The sequence below is a fragment of the Bombus terrestris genome, chromosome 2 (genome assembly GCF_910591885.1).
Source record: "Bombus terrestris chromosome 2, iyBomTerr1.2, whole genome shotgun sequence".
Lineage (NCBI taxonomy): Eukaryota > Metazoa > Arthropoda > Insecta > Hymenoptera > Apidae > Bombus > Bombus terrestris.
This window is the reverse complement of record NC_063270.1, coordinates 16154135-16172728: the sequence shown is the minus strand read 5'-3', so window position 1 is coordinate 16172728 and position 18594 is coordinate 16154135. Positions and strand designations below refer to the sequence as shown.

The following is an 18594-nucleotide window of genomic DNA, read 5'->3' as shown; positions in this document are numbered from 1 at the left end:
GAAATGCAATTATCGAAGTGCTGTGCCGCGGATCGATGAGCAAAACAACGTCGCGAGTACAATCGCGTCGGCATCAAATATCGTTTCCTAGCTACCATTTACTATCCAACGAAGAAATCGAATAGCACGAGCCGGAGAACCGCGAGAGCTCCTCGGGCTTGACTTTGTTTTGCATAGATATGGTCGGGCAAATGAACGACTTCCGGCCGGTTGGACTTGGAATACGGGATCCTCGATCGCGCCTACGACTCGTGATCTTTGTTCATCTCGATAAGAAACGCTGTTAACACGTTGACCGCCGTTGAATTTTGCCTTCAGAGTCACGATGAATGGAAATATTCTACACCATAAGATCGCAAAATTGTAAGAGATTAATCGAACGAACGAATCGATTATATGCTAATATTATCTGCGTCATTCGCGTTGTTGAACATTTTCTAATCGTTGAAGTTTATCTTATTTTAATCGATTAAAAAAATTCAGTAAAAGCGATATCAATCGGTGTCTGTGTGTTCGAAACGGAAGAGTATCCTCTGTACGTTTACAAACCTGAATTGATAATTCGAACGTAGCAACTGACGTGTAATTTAAAATTGTTAATGAGATACGATTTCAATTGTTGCTGTAACATACGTACGTAGCAATTAATTAATGAAGTAACTTTATCCGGGAATTAATAAGGTAAACAGAAGCGGGAAATAATTTATTCAGCCATCGTGGATCATTTTCGATATTGAGAGAGTTATGTAATCAGATTTCAGTATTATATCAAGCAGAGTAATTTTCAATGATTTTTCCGACATCGACCATAGTTAACGCTGTACAGGTAATAATATGCGATTACACAGAACTTAATTAAACCATGCGTATTACTGAATACGTGAAATCAGTTTCGAGAAATTAACAGATGCAGCGAACAGCTTCTAATTTGAGCGATCGCTTAATCACGCAGTACATCCACTATGGAACTGGTCGTTAAATAACGGAGAAAAAGGAAAAGACAGTTATGAAGTTGTAATGATTACAGGAAGGAGCGAACTAAACAACAGACTTGTGCTTTATAATTTGTTAAGCAGAGATCGTACGACGTAAAGAGTGGCATTGGTGTTCTTTGATCGACTGCAACGACAAAAATTAGCTAGACTCTGTCTATAATTTTTAACTTAAATTCTATAAGTTTAATTAAATTCTATTTACTCGTGTCTTTCATTCTTCTGTCATATTAATATATAAAATATAATATAAAAATCTGTTATATTTCACTTTCTCTAATATTCGCAAAGGTATCGTTAGTCGAGCTGTTATCGACTATAACTACGAAACTTAAGAAGCAATTGGTAACGAGCACATGTTCCAAGCAAATTGGTTACGCTTGTTCGACTCTGATACGAAACTTTGTGTATCGAACGGCGCTCGAACCTGGCTGTCGTCGAAGCTGCTCGACCCTACACCAGTGCGCAAACATCAATTTACAATCGACGCTTTAGCGTTGCCGCAACGAGTAGATTTAATTAACCTCATAACAGCTCGGCCTGCGTTAATTTAGTCACGAGGTACGTATGATTCTTTTGCAACGATTATCGATAATACATCAACGCGGAGAAGTGATTCTTAAGATACGTTATATTTCATTTAATACGTTATATTTCATTCCGAGTGATATAGCAAGCGGTGAGTAGCCGGTATGATTAACTACTAGTTCGAGAAATTAGAAACGCGCATTAATCTCGTCTATCGACTAGTCATTCTCTTGTTCCTTGCCTCGCAGCGTAAAGTCCGACGTCTTACGGTCGATCGGCAGACTATTCTCTTAGACCATTATATTACTTTCTATCGCATCATTCATAATAAGTAACATTTCACTTTCACAACATTGTTACGTAAATTAATAAAATCGATTTCTAACGCTGCCGCTATTAATTCTCACGTACGTGAATCTTTTTTATCGATCTCTTCGGAAACTTTCTTACAAATTCTATATAATCTACGTAAAAGTACGTAACGGAGTTTTCGAGCTTCTCTATTAAACGAAGAAATTTATTCAAAATACGTATCACCCGAATTAATCATTTTTACGTTGCACATTACCTAACATCATTTTTACACAGAATGACGAGAGGATTTTACCTATGCAACAAATTACACACTTCCACTGAGAAAAATCGTGCAACTTGCATGATCGCACTAAAATGCACGTGCATGATTGCACTTGCGAACCATTCATCATCTTCCAACATTTTTTCTAATTACAGTCAGAAACAGATATGGCTTGTTCCAATTACGTGAATTGCTCTGTACATATATATATATATATATATTTAATTCGTATACATCTAAACTATACCGACTATATAGATCTGTCCAATCTACGCTGGATCTTAGCTGTAAAACAACCTTAAAGCTCCCAATTCTTACATAGGCCCAACGTAGCGGATGTAACGCGACAAATGTAATCATATTACGCAATTATATCCAATTGGATTTATAAAATCCATGCAAAATTGAATTTTTATATAATTAAATATTCTACGTTGGTTCCGGCAGTTATAGGACAAGAATAGACCGAATAGTATTTTACACGAATCTACGTCCAAATGTCCAGAAACAGCATAAACCTATTCGATCGTAATTCGTTCGAGTAACAATTAATTAACAGGCATCGAAAGGACGATCGTAGATTTAGGAACGAAGCAAAGGGTCAGTTTTGCGCAATCCAAGAGGGAATTTCTCTTCTCGGCGTCTTCCAGAGCTCGTTTCAGCTCGCGTGAATTAATTATCCCGCGAGTTTCTCTCCTCTTGTCGTTCCTTTATTTTCTCCTTTATCGCGGCTCGTTTTACCCGCTCTGCGCGTGTGTGAGTGCTCCTTTATTGGGCCTGTAACACTGGGGCCTGATGCAACGAGCCGCGAAGGCGTAAGCCGCGTAGGCGTACGCACGACGTTGTGTTGTCTTCTCGTACGCGATCGCGTGCACAGTGTGGGTGATCGAATGTAAGGGGTGCCTGGAAACATTCGTACACCTGACGTAACGAACACGGACCAGGATACGGCGAGGACACGCGTCTCTGTCCCTGGCTGGAAAGCGGGAACCAAAGGGATCCGCGCTCGCTTAATCACTATCGTCCTCGAGTCACGTAAATTTCCGCGCTGTCAATATCAGAAGCCATTCTCAGCTGCGTCCTCTATCGATCGATAGAATCGCAGCAGTCGGAGAAACGACTCGCTGGTAATCTAGACCGGAAGTTGGATAATAGAAAAGGAGCTGAAAAGCGGTTCGGAAAAATCCTTTTGACCAAGTTTGCTTTTTTGTTGAGTCCAAAGATCGAGAATTTATTCAGAGGCTGTGAATGTAGGGTGCAGGCGATGACAAGTTTCGGCCGCCGTGGAAGATCAGTTTCTTGCTTTTGACATACGAATGCGTTCATTTGGAAAAATAGAGTAGTCAGAAGACTAGTTTTGGGGAATCAAGCAGGTTTAAACCTTTATCTTCGGTGTATTATACACGGTACACACGATCATTCGCGGAACTGGATGTTAGAAAATTAAACTTTCCAGTACCAAGAGAATTTAATTTCTTAAGTTTGATATAAGCGCTGTTTTAATTTCTTGTCTTTAATGTCTCGCGCTGGTACGTTCGTTCGTCGAATTGGATAATAGATGGTAGAAAGTTGACGTTTAAGGAGCAAGAAAGTTTAATCGTTATTTTGCAACCTATTGAATTGTAAAACTGGATAGTCGAGGTTAAAAAAGATCGAACTTTAATGGACTCAGGAAGTTTCATTCCTTCCTTTCGCGACGTATCACGTCGATGAGATTCACGAAAGTAATTAATCAAAATTAGAAAGTGGAAGTTGAGAAATCACGAGATTATAATCTCGCGTTTTTAACCTACTAATTTCTGAAATTGAATAATCCACGACAGACGATTGAGATCTATACAACCAATGAAATTTAATTTCATCCTATATAATATGCCGACACATGTAAAATCGAACGATGAAAATTAACAAGTTCGAGTTCGAAGTATCGAGAGAGTCGAATGATTTACGATACTGACTAATCTAACGAGGTTAAAAGGTTGAAATATTCTTTGCCCGTTTCACCGTGTTAACCATGTTCGCATTATAAAGCCTCGAAGGACGAACACGGTCTCGTTCTTTCCTTTTCTTTACGAGAAAACATCAGTTCAAGGTTATGGTTTCCAATCTAAACATCTCGAAGGCGCCGATTTTACGATCGCTAGAGGTTGGGACACTTGGTTCCACCCGGTACATGAAAAGGAACATAAGAGAACCCACGTGGGCTCACCTATCAGCCTTTCTCGTTCGCCCATGCACATTACGCACACGCGTGTGTGACATGAATAACGCACGACCCGGTTCGCGATCATACAGGCATATTCCTTTAAAAGAGCTTTAAAGACCGGCAATCGGGAACATTACGCGCGAACAACGTTCTCCATATACGCCATTTTGGTCGTTTGCAGATTCCATTAGATCGTTCGTGACAATCTCGAAAGTAAGAGGAGCGTATCGTCGTTCAAATATAATTTCATCGTCAGGCCAGCTGCGTATCTTTACTGTTTTTATTTCGAGGTCGTACATGGGAAATTGTCGGCCTGTTTTCTCGAATGGGAGAATCGAAACACCATGAAATACCGGAGTATACTATATCGAGACGATGATGGTTAAGCTACGTCCTTGCTGAAGCAACAACGAGGTATTTTTCGTTTCTTATTGAATGAACGAGGATCAGAGAAAAAGAGAACAGCTGTAAATTATATGTTACAGAGCAGTTTGATTAAATTCACTTTTTATAAAGTTATGAATTTCACGTTATCCAGCTAGGTAATTCGTATTCAACGTCTGAAAAAAAGAAATCTTATTTTCATAAATATATTTCTCATAATGATACCGCGTAAGTAATCGTCGATTCCAAAGAAAATTTCTCAAAATAATGCACGTAATTGTCATTCCTCCATACAGCTGATACGTAGCAGCTTTTACGTAGCTGATCGGTTTGACTACCGAGAGGCTTACTTGTTTCTATCGCTATGCTTCCTTACGTTCCTTTGATCTTTACCGCTTTGAACGGAAACAGGCAACAAGCATTACCTTTTGTTACTACGTATATAGCGCTAAGAACCCGAAGAAACACGAACAAGCATCGAACAATAACTAACAACTTTTTCAACAAACGATAGAACATCCACAAAAGGTTCCTGGTTTTTGCTTCGGCGAGGATGCAGCTTCAGCGCGTGTATACGATACGCACGTGCAGAAGTAAAGGAAAGATCGAAGGAGGCACGGAATGAAACGCGAGGCGTAACGACGGTATAAATAACGCTGACACGAGGAGCACGCGTAATGCCGATCCTTGAAGACGATTTTCTCGGTCGCGAACCAAGGAATTCCGAATGACACGCGTATTTTCTGTGAACGTGCCTAAATCGCCGGCTCAAGGTGAGGAGTACCAACGACCACGGCGGTAAACCTTCGCTTGGAACTATATTGGCATTCGTGTTCCGAGCACGAAACGTGTTCGAGCTTCTTCGAAGTCAGATCTCCCCCGCGGATCTCTGTATGTGGCAAACGCATACGATTAACTTTATTTTCTCTCGTGTTCTCTGTTCTCGATTCTTTTCCCTCGTCCTCTTCCCTTTCTACCATTTATTTTCCTTTCTTTATCTTCAATTTTACAAACGTATAACATGTAGCTCATTTAATTTGCCTCTCCCATTCGCGTTCTCTCATTCTTTCTCCTGCCCATCCGTATTTTCCCCCGTTATCCGGTCCTTTCATCTCTAACTTCGATTTTACAAACATACAACGTAGTATTAATTCTATTTGTTTCCCTTTCGTACTATTCTGTTCTCTTTTCCCCTTCGTCCTCTCTTCTCTACACTTTCCTACCATCTACACGATTTTCCTTCTCTATCCTCTTTACCTATACGAATGTACAAACCTTTTGTCAATTCCCAATTATCACAAAGTATCGAAATATCGAAAAAATCTGAATGGCATTCTTCCGGCTGCGTTTATTCTTCTTCCTACATTGTTATTACTGTTGTCATTTGTTCGTAGTGCACGCATTGCGACTTAGGATGGCTTTACATTCTCTTGAAATACGTGTTTAAAACATTTCTATGTTATAACGTTTATGCTTTTTTCTCCCTTGTCTAGAAAAAAGTCTCGCTTTTTTTCCCGCACTTTGCCTTTTCCACGAATTTCTTTATCTTCGACTTTAACGATCCAATGTTTTTCCCATTCTTTTTACCTTTGCTCGTTCCCCACCTCTCCTCCCAACTTTAACGTTCTTGTTACGCGTCGTTATCTCTTATGCCCTTTTCTATTCGCTTCACCCAAGCATCGCGGTTATTCCCGCTTGAGTTTTTGTGCGTTTTTCATTGCCACGGGCGATCATGAACACGTCCCAAGACCGGAATATGCGATTGTTTCCTGGTTGTTATACCGAACGAGGCATTAAAAAGCGCAGCCAGAATGCTCCATGCGTCTTGCGTTTGACATGCACGAGTCCAGCGTGGATCGTAGTCGTTTTAAACGAGCAGGCATTCAAAGTTCTTCTAATTGATTTATCTAGGTGATTTATGTTATCTTTGACAGTGATCGGGGAGGAAATGCAGCTCGTTCTATCGTTCGTATCTATGAACGAAATATTTCACGATGTAACGCCGTGCATGCAACGTTATGCACCGGGTATTTCGCGTGTCTTTGTAATAACACGTTTATCAAAATAATAGTACTTTTATAGAGACTTCAAAAGCAGAAAATCACAAGCTTCCACGAATAAGACAAACGACAGTTCGAGCAATATTCTTTCAAATATTACGCTCTGTATTAATTCAATCCTCTTTTGTTCTTTGGTTCCTGGAATACTTTTATCGTTAAAAAGTTGTTCGAGCGTGAAAAAAAATACGAGAAAATTGTTCTTGTTACGGATAAATTTTTGCTCCAATTTCATGCTACAGTTTCTCATAAAATATTCTTTCCGAGTCTTTCCGACTGTTGGAACGAAAAAAGAGACTGCGATATAAAAATTCAAAGACCCTAGTAAGATTACCTCGCCTGGCATCGTTATAGGATAATAGATATTTTCTTTTTCCTTGACATATTCTCTTTTATGTTTCGTTTATCAGGGATCGGGTTCCCGAATTACAATAACAAAGCTGGTGTTAAAAGGTGCATTCAGCTTGTTGAATGCGCCCGGAGTTGCATTGTGTCGGGAAGAAACGGCTGCCCAATTAAAACGGTGATTTATATTTCTGTCGTTGAACGAGGAAACCGAGATTCAGCCGAGGTCAGATTCGGATTCAGCTAAAAGAAACGGTTAGTTTTTGAGCGCGCATATCGAGCATCGTAGTATACTTTTTGAATTAATGCGTTTCATACGTTGCGTGGGAATTTCAAGTCGGCGAGTTTTATGAATCCATTTAAAATTCACCCGGTTTTTCGAAATGTTCTCCGTGTATTTGATCAACTGTACGAATCTGAATTTTAAATCGACTGAATATAAAATCAGGTGATTTTAAAATAATAAGAGAACGAGATTGATATGTTCCGTTATAATTACATTCCGAAATTCATCTGAACGCATCGAATATTCCGTCGAATCTAATTTTACCGACATTTTTACGGCAATTTCATCGATGATCGAGACACACAAAAATGAGGAAGGAAATCCCATAAATTTTTCTTCGCGGTTTAGCCTCGTGCTATTTAATTCCGAAGATGATGTAATATATTCGAAAAATATATACGTAAATTTTCGAAAGATAAAAACATCGCTCCAACTGAACGGAAAGTAATCGAAATGAAGCTTCTAGACATCAAGTTCTCTTTAGTATTTCTTTCCTATTTCTCGAGCACGCTGTGACATACTGTTTCAATTATTTCGATCGAAAGATATATCAATTTTATTCTAACGAAGCTAAATATCAGCCAAGTTCGAGTTACTCGATTACTTTTCAGAACCGCGATATAAAACACTGGTATGGCTGAGTGCGCGTCAAAAAATTAACGAGTAAAATCATTGAATCGCGATTGAAGTTAATTTTTAATTCCAAGAGAAATTTCGTGAATCTCTCGTCCGTCAATAATCATTTTCCAATTTCCAATATCTATTGTGTCTGAATCGTATTATTTTTTTTGTTTAACCATCCGTGCTATCGTCATTGTTGCAATTTACAACAAACGCTGCAATTTCAGATCCGTTATCGTGTCGATGAGTTTAAGCTTTCCGGGTGGAGCGATTTTGTCGACGTTTGTTTCTATTCGTTTCTATGAAATTGTATTAAAAATACCTTTATGTCATTTAGCAAATCACGCAGAAACGATTAAATCGATACGATAACATCGATCTTGAAGCTTTTCAAACTTCAATTACATTTGATTTTAATTTGTTATATTTGATTACCAAGGAAGATCGATCTAAAGTTCGCCTACTTGCTCGACGCGAATCTTTCGATTTCACCAATATTAACGATGACTAGGTGACTCGTCGGCTACTGCACCATACTGGATCCATCGATCGCTGATCCAACACGCAAAATAAATTACTGTCGTCCACGTTATACACAATGCACAGACGATCGATGATTTATGCAAGTTTCTCTCGCGAGCTTCGCTGTTTCGCGTTTTAACTTAGCTAGTCATGGTTCGCGAATGTTTATGGTAATAAACGAGTCTCGCCTCTGCGTATAAATAGTTATAGCCATCTGGCGATAAAAGCTATCTTAACCCAGGTAAACTCGACTTATTCACACTTCACACTGAACTCATCATCGTTGGTTGTATACTCTTCCTATATTTCCTAAGATAAGATAATCGAATTTATATTGACGCTTCTTGCGTCACTGTCATTGTCGTCTTACATAATGACTAATAATGACATACCTTCGTGTCGTAAGTCACGTTTCCTTTTTTTTCACGCTATTTCGTCGTCGCGTAGGTCAGAATAATTTCCACGTTTTCGGATTTCACTTTTGAAACGATCGCACAGCATGTTACTAAATTTAATTGTATTTACGCTGCGATATCGCATCTTTCCTATGGAATTATTTTCTTAGAATTACGAAATATTTGTATGGATTGATTCTCCGGCATTGACAGAATGACATTCTTCTGTATTATTTGGTGGGTTGCTAATTAGCTCGGAGAAAGAATTTCATTCAGAATCCGAAGTTACGTAATCGAATATCTGTGCTAGGTAAATATCGAGAAACCAGTTCTTTCGTTTCAACTATGTATCGTCGAGACATAGGTAGATGTAAGAGGATGGATCGTTTAATATTCAATTGTATTTTATATTCTATATTTTACGCAATGAACGCTGTTCATATTTTTACATTGCTTTCCTTCGTCGTATGAACCAAAGCAGCGCGTTAAACTCTGAGACAAAGGTAAGACACAGAATACCGTATTATTAAAATAAAGATTTGAAAACAAAAATAAATTTTGTCATGATGTATTATGAAACTGGAACTCGATATTGCGCTAGAAAGAAAGTACAAATTTAAAGAAACTCATGAATTTTTCACAAACGCGCTTTACATAGCCAAGTATCGAACAGCTTTGGCTCCGTATCTTCTCTTTTTCATATATATATAATTTTCCGATACATAATTACCATTATTCCCTTTTTTTCGTTATATCCGGTTTGATGTTCACGGCGGAAAAGCCACAGGCTGGTTGGTAATGCGGCACGCGCTCACGAGTGTTGCTAATTTAATGAAAAGATCGCATACCGGGAGTGCATCAACATGCTGACCGGGCACGATTATCGGTCATTCGAATAATTACCAAGCACGAGCCCGACGAGGACAAAAACTCGGCCGAAAGAGCCAACTAAGCGAACTATAATTTATTTCATCTGATTTATTATCTACCACGACTCTATAGTTAATTCTCGATTCAATGATTTCCCTACTTTCCACGCTGTTCTTGTTTTCGCGCAACGTGTGCCAACCTGGCAACATTAAAACAACAGAAAGTTCGTTGAATATTCCACGGGAAAAAATGATTCTAACGAGATACGTGAAAATATCGAGTCTGGGATAAAATATCAGAGAAAAATCATCGAAATATGTATTATTGCTGGTTAAATCTCCGGAAAGTATGGCAAGGCAATGTTTAATTCGATTCGAAGGTTTTCAAGCTTTTTGCACTAAAAATTTTCGGCAAATAAGTTTTCGAAGATCGGAGAGAACGAAGTTTTGATAAATAGATCATTGATTTAACGTTGCACTTCTATCGATGCTACATCGACGAGATAACTTTACGGTTTTAGGTTTTGCAACGTAGAGTACACACATCAATCCGCTTTTTTTTGTTTGTTAAGCAAAACGAACACGAGAAACGCATCCGACAGTTTTCCGATGATACGAGTAAAAGCAGTCGCGTGTCTTGCGACTACTTTGCGAAATAAAAGTTTACATTTTCTCCGACGATGCTGTGGCATGAGGTAATACGACAGGAGAAATTTGTTCTTTTTCCGGATCATTTCAAAAGATTCATTTCCGTAGCCGTAAGGAATTTCACTCTGAACCGACGTTATTCGAAGACATTACCTTGCACATTCTACGAAGTGACAATTTTAGTAAATATGTAAATATGCGTGTTGTAAAATTCATTATCGTTTGTTAGACTCTTTGTGGCGAAATAAAGAATATCTAGAATATTTATTCATGATTTCAAATTCCCTACAGTGAAATTAATTAGAAATACCGCTGAACGAGTTAAATAAGAAAAGAAACGATTTAAAATTTCCATATAGAAAATTCTTTATCCAGTGAAATAAGCAATGTTTGTATAGATATCCTTTTCACTTATCGTTCAAATTATATGAGAATATGTTTGCTTAATTTTACCTCAGCATACTAATAAACCATCGCGAGCTACAAATTGTACATGAAACGTGATTCGTGTTTCTCTTTTAACGAACCCAGAGGCAATGCGAAAGAGGTGGAATGAAATTTAATATTCAATCAAATTCGCAAAATATTAAATTTTTAATTCTTTCCCTGTTAATTTTTGCCTAAATTCCGTTTTTATACTCTGTACGGTTCTCTTTAATTCCAGACATTTAAAAAATAAAGGTTCGTTTTTTAACCTTCTGAAAAACACGTTGCAACAAATTTTTTTAATCATTTGGTTTATTAAAATTTATATCACAAAAAGAAGAAACGACGATTTATCGTAACATAACATATTTGTCATTTTTCCACAAACACATTGTTGTGTCACATTTTTTAAATCAGTTTGCATACTAAACTCTACCCCATCAAACATATAAACGTCCTACTTCGAAGAAGCTAACAACAAGTACCCATAGTCTGAAATTTTATCTTAAGGCTTCCTATAATTTTATTCAAAGAATGTCACGTAACTCGCGTGGAAGGTAGAAAAATTCCTCGTTTGTTTCGATCGGATAGCGTCACTGTTGGCATCTGGCTGCGATCGAGCGGCAAACGTAACGTTCGATTAATTAAGAACGAACGCGCATCTCGCGAATAACGATGTTGCCGCAAGCGGATTATATATTCGCGGAGCGTATTTCAAGGCGATTACGTTTGCTCGATGACGACGTTATACGCACCGTATACCACGAGTTATTCCCATAGCTATCAAAAGCGCAACTCTGCCGCGCCAGCCTGCCTGACGATTATTAACATCGTACTTATTCCTACTGCTGACTGAGGAAATAATGTCAAGGTCGTTAGGCGTGTCTGCAAAACTATACCAATTGAATAAACTTGTAAGAACATAGTGGAATAAACTTGATAAAACACATAACATTATATATTCATATTCGCTCAAATATATTGATTATTATATATAATAATTAATATACGTAATATACATATAAATAATAATAATATTATAACATATTTAATATATTAAATATTTAATAATATAAATAATAATATATTTATATACATATAAAACGATTACACTAGATTTTACGTTTATGATTTGATGACAACATAGATTGATTGCATCCAACAATTACAATGCACGAATGAATGAATAAATATAAATGTATTTAATTAATAAATGACTATAACACAGGTATCAACGTGTCAAATAGAAAAGTAACTAATAATTGTGACAGTGGAGAGAGTACTAATATAAAGAACTTGTAAAATAAAACTGTTTACAGATAACTGAAAATAAAGATGTAGCTAATTAATTACCTCGATCGTAATATGATAATGATAATAATAATAGATAGGGGGGAAACTGTTATCCAAATAAGTCTATGAGGAATAAAACAAGTTGCTGAATCTTGGGAAAATTCCGCGGAATTATGTATTCATTTCAGCAAACAGTGAACTACCTCGTTAAGCAGGGCTCGAGCAAATACGAACGAACAATGCCACGTGAAACTCGCTTTTCATCGAATGAAACTGCTACAGTCAGGAGATCGGATCGTTTTACGATTTCAGCCAGGAAAGTCGATTTCGTTTCCGCGAAATGTCACGAAGCGTTCTTGTGCGTACTTATGCTTACGGTTCTATGAGAAATCTCCTACTTATGTTAGTTCCTATCGATATAGTATGGTAGCCATTTGGTCAAGCGGACAAGTTTTCGCGAGATTTCAGAGAAAACTTTCAGAAGTTTATAGATATTGTTACTTTATTACTCTAGCAATAACTAAACTACAAATTTTTATGCCATTTTATTTTACTCTTTTTTATATAGAAGACGCATGATATGCAAAAATGTCCAAAATATACAGCGTTCGTATTTCTATAGATATTCACAGTCTATCGATTACTTTACGCTGTAAATTCATTTACTGGAACGAAATTTTAGTTAACGTTCGACTAGATAAACTCGCGTCCATTGCGAATCTACTTATTTGACTGCGAGCTCCGATTATACGAATGAAAAATTATAGCGAGAAAAATCATTGAATTCCTATTATTCTAAATTTCAATCATATCGTATCCCAAAGCTACAAAATCTGCGATCGTTAATAAATACTAATACACAAAAGGCAAAGAGTATCTTCCGCGTTACGCACATGTCACACAAATAAAAATATCTAAGATCTCGATAGAGTACCATTGCACTTTATGGTAGTGGAACGGTTGAGGTATCTTTCTATTCACAGAGAAATACCAATTTCCATCGAATTCGTTATTACACCAATTACAGGTTAAATCTCGAAATAGCTATGTGCACGCACGTGAGATTCGTGGGAACAAGCAAACGTGGAATTCTGGAAAATGATCGCAGCAAGAAGTTAAAATATCACTGGGCCAGCCTGGAAAATTGCCGGCGAGTTATCGATAACGTGGCCAATCCCTTCGCGTTGGTTTGCCTCGGTTCGTCGTTGCTTTCGATGAACTTTCTACGGTCGCTTTAACGAGCTTCGGAACGAAGTCTCCGCCAAATAAGGATTCCGTTTGCCTGAACGGACGGTCGATGAAAGGTAATGAATAAGTTGAGATACACTTGAAAGCGGTTGCAAAGCCAGCAGCCCGCTGTCTCGACTGGTAATTTATTTGTTTAATCTCGCAGACGGTGTAATTAACAGAGAATTTGCTGTATTCGAAATACGTTCGCTTGAATTACAACAGAGAAACGCCCTTTCGTTTGTTCCTTACTTCGCTATACAATTAATTTTGCGCCGAGTTTTGATCGCATAAACGGTTTTACCATTTCGGTTTAATTGTTCTTGCATGTAATTCATACTTACTACATCTTCCCTTGTTATTATATCGTAAAATTATATCCGTTCCTGGTCATACATCTGAAGCTTTTCCTTCTTCCTACGGCTTTCGTACGAAATGGTTCTTTCGAATTACTTTAGACTCGAATGTGGTCTTTTATCGTCAATAAATTTCTTAAATAAATTTGAAGAAAGTACGAAAGAATCGCCGCTCGATTCCTCGCTTTAGACGTACGTCACAGATCTTTTTGAAACGTTAAAAATCTTGTTTCTTAAAACAAGGATGAGATTCGAGAATAAAAATTCTTGGATCGCAAGTAAGTTGTTACTTTTTAATCTATCTTTTGAGATTTGAGTTCATTGACTTGTTACAGATAGTGTTTTTTTAGCATATTTCATTGTATTATACCGCATTATCGACTACTCGGAAGTTAGATCGATTAACCCAATAATATTTTGGAAATTACAATACGTATAACTAGTTTCTAATTTGTTTGAAGAAAGGGTTAATCAGTTTCAGTCGTGGGCTTATTAACTCGTTAGTAATTGTGTTTTTAATATATTATGGGTCGCTCGATAGCTAAACCGATTAATTCGAATGATTAATAAATCGATCGGTTTGACTTGCGTGTGGCTCGTGCTTTGATTAAGTATGATATATTCTCGTTGGTATTAACTGTTGGTGGCATAATATATTAGCTACTGTTCGACAGCAAAAGTGTTAGCGTCATGCCAATTCACGTCCCAGATAAAATGCACACGGATTAGCATAGAAGTGACTAGAACGTGCATGTGCTAAATACCCTCCTTTGTCCAAGTCAAACAAAACGAGTATTACAAATAGTTACGTAAGGCTGCACATGTGCAACGATGCTTTTAGACGCACATGTTCGAACAACGTCAAAGAACCGGAATAAGGATTCTTCTGCCGATGCTCTAAGTCCACGAATTAATATAAAAGTTCACTTGTGCATATACACCATATACGTAGAATAAATATAAAATCCTTCATCAAATAATGTGTCTATTAATAGAGAGTCTATCTGTACCCGAGTGTTTAAATATGTATCTTCATGAAGGTAAATTGACTCTGATTTTTAATACTGAATCAAGCAATTTCAATTCTGTTTACAAATGTCCTAGTTCCAAGCTTGAATATACATTAGCCGAATACGAATATGACTTGCACGATGCAAATTCTATGCATAAATGAATGTAAAAAAGGTACAGAAAGTTTAAAAAATACTTGGCTACACTCTAATGGACTACATGTACATATACACACGTATGTATAATATAAGACCGTATAGCCTCTAGCTCTTATCATTAAACTATTCATAGCTCCAATTCTAATTACGAATACTTCAATTCCAGTTATAGGCGGTTTTACTAGAAACATAATTTGCACGACACAAACTGTACGTGCGAATAAAATAAAAAGTGTACGAAGGAATTAAAAAACGTCTACTAATTTCTTCCCTCTAATTACCAAACTTTTCAAACGTAATTACTTGCCGAAAGAAACAATACCGTCGTTACCTAAAATTCGTAAATACATAAAAAATCTCACTCTAGATATATTCGTAAAACCTTCTTTAAGAAAACGAAGCTCGTTTTATGGCAAAGACGATCGAGAAGAGCGTGGAAGGCGTCGATGAACTTTCACCCGTTTCAACGAGTCACGTAACAGATCGAATCGTTTTCTATTCGTTACTATGGCACATGTCAAAAGCGACACGCTCGATCAAGAGGAAGAGAATAAATACGCGACTGTACACAAGGGTTAATAACTCTCTTTGCTAGAGGGACGCTCAAACGACGCGTATACAATATGATATATACGTTAATGGCAGCCTAATGCTTGGGTGATCGTTGCAGGATTATCAGAGATAACTTGGTATTTGCAGCGTTAATTGCACGCACTTAGGGATCGTGCACGCTTCGGGATATAACTGGCCAGCAAAGAGAAAAGAACAGAAGAGGCAATATATACTTGAGAGGGTTTGTTGCGATGCCAACAGGTATCCTTATATGTATCGACAGAAAAGCCGCGGATCTTGATAAGTTACGAGACGAGGACCGACTCTTTGCCGGCTGGATTATAAATATCGCATCTGTCGTTGGATTTAAAGAAACTTTGCGACGTGTCAATTGGCAAGAGCGCGAGGAAATCGTAAATAATCGATGCTTCGAGCAACTGTTGGTGATCTTCGAAACGTGGCAATATCGGCCAACTTTTGAATCGATAGAAAATCAGTTTAAAAAGGAAGATTCGACTTAACGCGCAAGTTTCTCTTTGCTTCGCTAGGAAATTTACTAGTAAGCAAAAGTTTTCTTAGAATTATACAGAATCGAAGAGGCAGCTCCGCTTTTCAGTACCTTGAGAAAACCAACAAAAACGAAACTCATAGTCAATTAATATTTGTCGTAATAAACTAAGATGTGGTGCACTTTGATACAAGCTACACGTCGATTTGTAGATTGCATTCGTAAAGACGAATGGCTAAAATAACGAACTTCGTTTTATAATTTTAATTCATAACGTTACACACAGTTGGGCGCTTTTTTGACGTAAAATCTCTCTAAAAATATTCCTCAACATTTGTCGCTGTGTGTTTAAGGAATTGACACGTTTGAACGGAGACGTGATTAATATATCGATCGCGTGGGTGCGAACACTCTTCTCGATTCCTTGGTTAGAGTATTTATTTTATGACAGTGCATCATATAGGATATTAAATTGTATAAATTCTTTTGTTTAGATATATAAATAAAATTGTCATCAAATATTTAATTGGCCTTATACCCTCGATAGTTCACCGAGTGACTGTCGTTCAAACAGATAATCTCCTATCTATTTAGCACAGTGTATTTTGCGCCTATCTTTTCTAAATTAATCATCACACTTCATATTTCATATTTTCAAGCAATTAATCTATTCGACAGGATGTACCATATTTGAAAGACGAAACAAACACTGTGTGCATAATATTCGATTCGCGCATTAGAATGATTTGCATTTTGCATTTAGGCGATGAAAATGTCGCAGGAGGCGTTCTCTTGGGCGTCACTTGCAAAATTGTCTATTTCCATTGTTTAATATTTATCGTTATAGAACTAATCTTTTCTGCTTTTATGCTTACTAGTAAATGAATCTACGTTTGAAAAAATAAATAAAAAAACTAGATAGTCCGATAGCTCGTACCCTAACAAACGAAATAAGCTTGTTCACGTGCATTGTTTCGAAGAGATTTTATATTAAATAAAACCTTGTCCGGAGAAACAAATAAAGAAATAAACAAACTATCGGCATATACTTTAACAAACTGGATAAACCTGTCCACTAACTCGTTTAGTCATTTTCAAATAATTTCACGAATGTGTTGCTTTATATTACCTCGAGATTGAATTGAAAAGAATCTGGAGGTCGCAATCGGTAACGTTTGATCCAGGCAGTAGCGACAAAAGCCAACATGTGTTATCGTCGTACGTATTTCCACGTAACCGAAGTCCACTTGTTTCCACGAGCACGAGATTATGCGCGTGCGGAATGTAAGCAGCGATCGGATCGCTCGTAAACACGAAGAAATAGCGGAACGCGATATGTAAATTGTAGACGGCGGTGTAGGTGTAGTTTGAGCAACCGATAAAAAGCGTCGAGTTGGATCACCATTTAAATTCGAAAGAAATTATCATTTCCTATAAATCGGTATTCTCTGGTCGAGCTAAAAGTATACGAAAACTTGCTTCCTATATAGTGTATACAAACGCGTCGATCTACAATTATATTAGAAAGAACTTTATATAATAATTTTTCAAATTGAACGAAACAAAAATTAAATTGAAAAATTAGTTAAATATTATGCGTAACGTTAAATTGTCATTCTGAAATTAATAGTATTAATTATTATTTCTCTAAACATTAGATGTCTGAAATTGAAGAATTGATCTTCTTTTATGTCCTATTAATTCCATCGACGTCAATTTAATCGTACACTGCGTCTCATAAGTATAAAACCGTCTAAATTTTGTCTATTTTACTTGACATACTTCTAATCAAATTTTCTCGTATCTCATCTTATACCTGCGTGCGACTGAAAATTTTAGATTAGCTTCATGATTATGAGACGATTAGTGTATAATACGAAACATTGCGTTTTCTATCGATTTAATGTAGACACGTCATAGCTCGCAGCTATCAGAATTTTATCGCGGATTTACGACTTCGAGATCGTAGCCCAGGTTATTGACTTCGCTGTTGTGGCACGTAAAACGTGTATACGACACGCATGAAATAATTATTCTTAATAAACTAATATATCGACGCAACCTATACGGAGAAGACGCTTTAATGAATGCATCATCGAACCCTGTGTGCTCCGAATCGCTGGTGAATACGATCAATGGATAACGAGTGGACGTTCAATCACCAGGCAAATCAATTAATCGTACATCGAACATCCTCTTAGTACGTGTTTATCTTCCGTTGCTCTGTTTTTGCATCGACTAATTACCTACTAATTGCCAGTTTCAGTCTGTACTAAATTTATGTCGTCTACATGGCAGTTACGAGATGCGATACGATGAATTTTAATATGTCCCACGCTGATTCGCGTCATTGTCCTTCGAATATCGTTTGCTTTACCAATTATCAACGACAGACGGAAAGTCAGCTACGCGATTTCGAGATTCAGCTTCTGATTCGTGGCGCCTGACCGATCGCAATTGGCACCTCTATACCACGATCTTGCGATAAAACGATAAACCGTAGGACGCAGATCGAATTTTCATTTATGACTTGTTGTAACGATAAAGAGTAACGTACATGTATATACGACAAATGATAAAATTAATTGAACCATCCGGTATTATCCAAAGTAATCGACTCCGCTTTCTGTAAA

General features: G+C 37.3%; 1 protein-coding gene across 2 annotated transcripts in view; it reads right to left on the bottom strand.

The window, feature by feature from the left end:
- The window catches only part of LOC100649916 (KN motif and ankyrin repeat domain-containing protein 2), a 60258-nt gene that overhangs the window by 40889 nt on the left and 775 nt on the right, over positions 1–18594 (bottom strand). The gene's annotated exons all lie outside the window — the stretch shown is intronic.